Source organism: Chionomys nivalis, chromosome 7 (assembly GCF_950005125.1).
Source record: "Chionomys nivalis chromosome 7, mChiNiv1.1, whole genome shotgun sequence".
Taxonomy (NCBI): Eukaryota; Metazoa; Chordata; class Mammalia; order Rodentia; family Cricetidae; genus Chionomys; species Chionomys nivalis.
In genome coordinates this window covers 3,425,013-3,431,625 of record NC_080092.1, presented here as the reverse complement: position 1 = coordinate 3,431,625, position 6,613 = coordinate 3,425,013, and positions in this window count along the sequence as shown.

Sequence of the window (6,613 nt, the reverse complement as noted above, 5' to 3'; positions counted from 1 at the left end):
AGCCACCATGTGGTTGCTGGGAATTGAACTCAGGACCTTTGGAAGAGCAGTCAGTGCTCTTAACCGCTGAGCCATCTCTCCAGCCCCCCTCAGACACTTCTGCAAGTCCTCAGGCCGAATGCCTGAGCTCCTGTTTCCTTCCACCTTATCTTTCTCCCTCCACCTGGTAGTCTGTCTCCACCTCCCTCCCTAGTGCAGGATTTAAAGGTGTGAGTGAGTCATCACTGCTTGGCTCAGTTTCTCTTTTAGACTGGAGCATCCTTACATAGTCTGTGGTGGCCTTGAACTCACACAGATCTGTCCAGTCACTGGAGTGCTGCCTGGCCTCTGTGGCTAACTAGTGTGGCTAGCTCCGCACTCTGATCTTCAGGCAAGCTTTCCTTGTTACAGCAGAAAACAGAATCTCCTCACGATCCCCTTGGAGCTGGAGGTGTAAACTGTTGTGAGCCACCCGGCGTGAGTGCAGGGAACCTAACTTGGTCTTCTGGAATAACAGCAAGTACTGTTTGATGCCTCAGGATGAGGATGCAATAAACCACCCAAGGTCAGCTGCACCTGATCATTTCCAAACAGAGCAGAGGAGAACGCACTTCCAGAGTCCTTCTCCGGCTCCAGCTGTTGTTCACAGGTCTAACAAAGCAAATGATTATGCTTCACACTTCTGATGCCATCGGGACTGCTCATTTGAATGGCAAATGAGTGTTTCTAAAGGCTGCTGGTGGTTATTTGGCACTAACAGATACCTTACATTGAGAAGGCAGGTGAAAGAGTAGCTACTGGTCTTCTCAAAGGGAGTGAGGCAAGGCAAAGGTTTTCAAGGCAAGCTGTAATAATTACATAGGATTTTTTTTGTTTTTGTTTTTTGAGACAAGGTTTCTCTGTGTAGCCCTGGCTGTCCTGGAACTCGCTCTGGTCTTGAATTTACAGAGATCATTCTGCCTCTGCCTCCTGAGTGCTGGGATTAAAGGTGTGTGCTCCCACTGCACAGCTACATAGGGTATTGTGAAACAAGAATCCTTGGCCACTAAGGTCAGTAGCCATCAGGTATGGTGGCACGCTGTAATCTTAGTACCCTGGAGAAAATAGAAAGATCTCAAGTTTAAGAACAGGCTAAGCTCACGAGTGAAACTTGTTTTAAAAAATCCAAAGCAGAATGGATCATGGTGATATCCCAGCACCCAGCAGGCTGAGGCAGGAGGACTGCCACACAAAGAAGGCAATCCATGGCTACATAGCACAACCCTGTCTCAAGAAAACAAAAAGAAAAAAAAAGAAAAGAAAAGACTAAGTAGGAGACCCAAGAAGATGGAATCCCATGGTAGATTCCAGGCTGATTCCAAACTTGAGATGCACCTGCATCAGCATCCAGAGGACTGGCATAAAAACTTCCTTATGGGTCGGCGAAGAGGACTCAGCAGCCAAGAGCACTTTCAGGGGACCCCAGTTTGGGTGACTCATAACATCTGTAATTCCAGATCCAGAGGACTCCATGCCCTCTTCTGGCCTCGAAGGGCGCCTGCACTCATGCACATATCCACACACAGACACACAGACACGTATAATTAAAAATCCATACATACATACACACATATGTTTAGCTCAGTGGGTTAAGTACATGGGCTGGGAAATGTGAGGACCCAAGTTCTGATCTTTAGAACACACATGAAGCCAGCATGGTAGAACACAGCTGCACCCCAAGGCTCTTGTAGTGGGATGGGAGGAAGCAAGAGAATCCCCAGGAGGTTTTGCATCAGCCAACATGGTAGACACAGCTACAAGCAAGAGAGTCTGCTTCAAGAGGTCTCGAGACGGTGAGTACTGTCACACACGGTTGTTCCCTCCCCTCCACACTCATGCCACAGCACCCCCCACCACCCACTGCTTTGTGATACATATCAAAACATTCCCAGGCAAAACTTTTTGGAAGGTCGCTGTCCAAAATTAAAGAAGTCTCAAAAGAACCAAAGTCTTGGCCTCTGATGGACTGCTAAGCCCCCAGACTGGTTAACCACTTCAACTAGACTTTAGAGTGCCTCGTGGGTTGACGTTAGAGGAGATGAAGTGGGTTAGGGTTGGAATCTAAGGAGGGGAGGGAGGGTTCTCAGAAGCCCAGCTGAGTAGGTCCTGCAATGTTAAGTCATCCTCCAAGACCTTCCTCCCTCTCCCTGCTTCTCGGATCTCAGCCCATCCCTCCAAAGCTTTGCTTGCTTGTGGGCATGAAAAGGCTAATGGGTCTGGAGCCAGCTCCAGACTGTCTCCTAGTTTCTGCAGACACCCTTTGGAATTCAGCTGCTCTTAACTCTTCTTCTCAACACTCTAGGAAGCACCATGTTCTATCAGCCTGTTAGAATTTTCCAAAGTGGCTTCATTTTGATCTCCAATATGCCTCTATTGTTCCCAACTAAGAGGGAAGCTGTATCGGGGAAGTTTGCTTTTCTTTTTTAATCACCGACTTCTTCCCTTCTCTCCCCCACTGTAAACATCAGTCCCACAGCAGAGCGTGCTGAGAGCCATGTTGGTATTACCAGGTAATCTGAGGAGCGGAGAAACCCTCCCATCTGGTGTTGCTCACTGTCTGCTATGCACAAGACCCTGACAGGCACCATGGCACAGCAGTGCCTTTCACACGTGCTTCCTACCACATGAGTCTAAACACTAAACTGGGGCTGGTGAGGTGGCCCAGTGGCACTTGCCACCAAACCCAAGGAGCTGAATTCAACCTCTGGAGCCCACATAGTAAAAGGAGAGAGACTTCTGCAAATTGTCCACACATCTTCACATGCCCTGTGTGTTAGGAGCATGCACACACACACACACACACACACACACACAATCAATCAATCAATGTAAAAATAACATTAAAGTAACAGTCGGGCTTGATGACACAGGCCTATCGCTTAAATTGGGAGGCTTATGAGCTGGGCTCCAGAGTGAGTTTGAGATTAGCTAGGGTTACACAGTGACACCTGGTCTCCATCAAACAAATGCATAAAAGTAGCACGTAAAGCCGGGCGGTGGTGGCGCACGCCTTTAATCCCAGTACTCGGGAGGCAGAGGTAGGCGGATCTCTGGGAGTTTGAGACCAGCCTGGTCTACAAGAGCTAGTTCCAGGACAGGCTCCAAAACCACAGAGAAACCCTGTCTCGAAAAACAAGCAAAAACAAAACAAAACAAAACAAAAGTAGCACGTAAAGTAGATGGAGTCCTGAAGATGCCACTAAGGAGAAAACAGGCTAAAGTCGAAAGTGGAAAGAGGTAAGGGGTAAGAACAGAGCAGAGAAAAATGTAGAGATCAATAAAAATCAATTAAAAAAGAATAAGAAAAAAGAGAAGAGACCCCTTATCAAGATGGTTCTGCAAGGAGCAGTTGCCAAGATGGAGCTGGACTGCGATGGACTATGGGAAGGATGAAGGGAGGGGGCACTGAAAGGGAAGTAGTCTTCAGATCTCCGTGCAGGTCCAACACCAGTGAGGAGGGGAGGGAAGAACAGGGCCTGGGTGGGAGAGGAAACATCATCATAACCTCATTCTATAAGTAAAATATAATCAATAACAAGTCAAGCCTCACCCCTATCCATACCCACCACAGAAAGAATTGTTCTAAGAATTTGGGCTTTGTCCCTGCCTACCTCATCTTGCTATGTGATGAGGCAACACTGATTTTGAAGCCACAACCTCTCCATCTCCCAAGTACTGAGTGTGCAGGTGTACACCATCTGTAATCTCAGGTGTGGGAGGTGGAGGCAGGAAGATTATCATGAGTTTGAGGCCAGCCTGGGTCATATAAGTATGAGATTCTGTTTCAGAAGTCAAAACACAGAAACAAACTGATAACAAACAAAAATAAAAACAAACAAACCAGGGCTACATAGAGAAACCCTGTCTGAAAAAACCAAAACCAACCAAACAAAGTGATTCTTGCTGCGGGAGCTACTTCTGCTCCTTTAGCCAATAGCGTTTAAGATACCAGCCCACTTGGGCATGGTCTCTTTTGTTTTAAAAAGCAGTGGTAGTGGTGTGCTGGCTCTCTTGCTTCTGGATCCACTTCTGGCTACTAGACTCCTTTCCTGATCACACAGAGGGCTGTTGTCTGGGATGGTGGTCTGTAAATTTTTCCCCTTTAAATAAATAACTATTTTATTAATCATAATTTCAAACTGGCAGGGGATTGTGATTTATGCCTTCATCTGGTGCCCAACATTTGGTTTGGTTTGGTTTTAGGGGGTTCTAAAACCAAGTGGTACAGGAGAATTGTCTGTATTCTGTCAATCATGTTTAAATAAATGCTTACTGACCAGGCAGGAAGCATAGGTGGGTCAACCAGACAGGAAGTCGAGGCAGGGCGATGAGAACAGAAAAATTCTAGGAAGGAGGAAGCCCATTCCCCACACTCCTGCCCAGACCACCAAAGAAGCAGGATGTGACTTGCCCCACTGAAAAAGATACTGAGCCATGCGGCTGACATAGATATGAATGGGTTAATATAAGTTACAAGAGTTAATAAGAAGCCTGAGCTAATGGGCCAATCAGCTTATGATTGATGTAGAACTCTGTGTGATTTTCTTTGGGGCTTACTGGCTGTGGGAACTGGGCAGGACAGAAACCCCAACAAGTCCAGCCCTCATGTTACAGATTCTAAGTAAGTTACAAGGAAGAAGCTCTTCCTGAGCTTGTCCATCTGTCTTTCTTCTGTTCCTTTCTCCCTCTGGAACACTGCCCATCAGGGGCTCATCAGGCAGAACACACAGCAGCCTCTGCACATCTGGGACACATCAGAGGCTATGATTGTCTTTAGGCATTTGAACTACTAACCGTTTTTCTAACTGCTCATTAGTACTTTTTAAAAATGTCAACAATGGAACACAGATTTTGTTTGGCTTATAGAAATGTATTAAAATTGATGACATTAGTAGTGTTTTGAGACAGAGCCCTGGCTGTCCTGGAACTTGATATGTAGACAAGGGCGGCCTTGAACTCACAGAGATCTGCTTACCTGTTTCCTGGAGGCTGGGATGATAGGCATGTGTTACCATGCAATGCTGAGACTTAAACTTTAAGAAAGGTTTATATATTTAATTTGTGTATGTCTCTGTTTATGCATGTGTGTGCTGGTGCATGTGCCTGTGTGTACTGCAGGACAGGTGTCAGCTGTCTTTCATTAGAACTCTTTCCCACTCCTTTGAGACAAGAAGTCTCCTCTAGCTGAGGCCCGTGTTTTCTCAACCTGGCTGTAAAACTGCAGGTCCCAGATGGTGTTATAATCTACACTGGATATCCAACTTGCTATGTGGGCACTAGGATTCCAACTCCGCTTCTCATGATGGCCCAGAAAGTGTTCTTATCCACCAAGGCACCTTTCCAGGCTTACTATATAAGATTCTGTTCACATGGTATTCATCCAGGCTGGAACAAGCAAGCCACACAAACCCTTAAGTTTCCAGGATTGGTATGGATCCAATCATGTATTTATTTAGGTTTTTTTGAGATGGGGTTTCTCTGTTAACCCTGGTTGTCCTGGGACTTACTCTGAAGACCAGGCTGGCTTCAAACTCACAGAGATTCTCCTGCTTCTGCCATCCAAGTGCTGGGATTAAAGGTATGTGCCACCACCACTCGGCCCAATCGTGTATTTTTTAAAAATGCATTTATATGTATGGGTGTTTTGTCCACATGTGTATCTGTGCACCATGTGTGTCCTGGTACCCATGAGGCCAGGTGAGTGCATTGGATCCCCTGGGACTTGAGTTACAGATGGTTGGTTGTGAACCTCCACGTAGGTGCTGGAAATCAAACCCAGGTCCTTTGGAAGAATAGCCAGTGCAACTGCTGAAGCATTTCTTCCGCACCTCATCATGCAGTTTCATGACAAGGTTGCTACAGTGCAGTTCATGTTGGCCTTGGATTCACTACTTTCTGCATCCCAGGTAGCTGTGACTGTAGACACCGTGCCCAGCTTCAATTAAAACTTTTATTTTTGAGACAGGATCTTGCTATGTACCCCAGGCTGGCATTCTACTTGAAACCCTCTTGTCCTAGCCTCATAAATGGTGGTACTATTGGCATGTACCACAATGACACCCAATCTTGAATCCTTAACCCTGACATTACAGGATCATATAGGATATGATGCATGTGCATAAGTCATCAATCTGAGGCCCTACATATTTTCTGGAGGTAAAGGCTCATTTCTTTTCATGGATATATAATGGGTTGCTGTTTTACTTTGTTTTTTTGAGACAGGTCTCTCTGTGTAACCCTCATAGATGAGACTGGCCTCAAACTCAGAGATTTGTCTACCTCTCCTCCAGAGTGCTGGGATTAAAGGCACGCGTCACCACAACCAGCTAGGATGGCTTTTACTGACGTGACATAATGCCCCCAAACAATCTTTCTTTCAAGCCTCTTGCTTTAATCCCAGTTCTCAAAGCGTAACTGGTAGTCATATTTGACTGGCTCCTCCCTCCATCTTCCTTTCTGTCAGTCACTACCACCCTCCCGTTACAGGCTATGGCCTACCTTCCCTGTTGACTCTAAGTGTGGAAGGGACACAGCTCTCATCTCGCCCGTCTCCTATCACACGGCACAGCCCACAAACAGAGGGTCCCTAAACGGC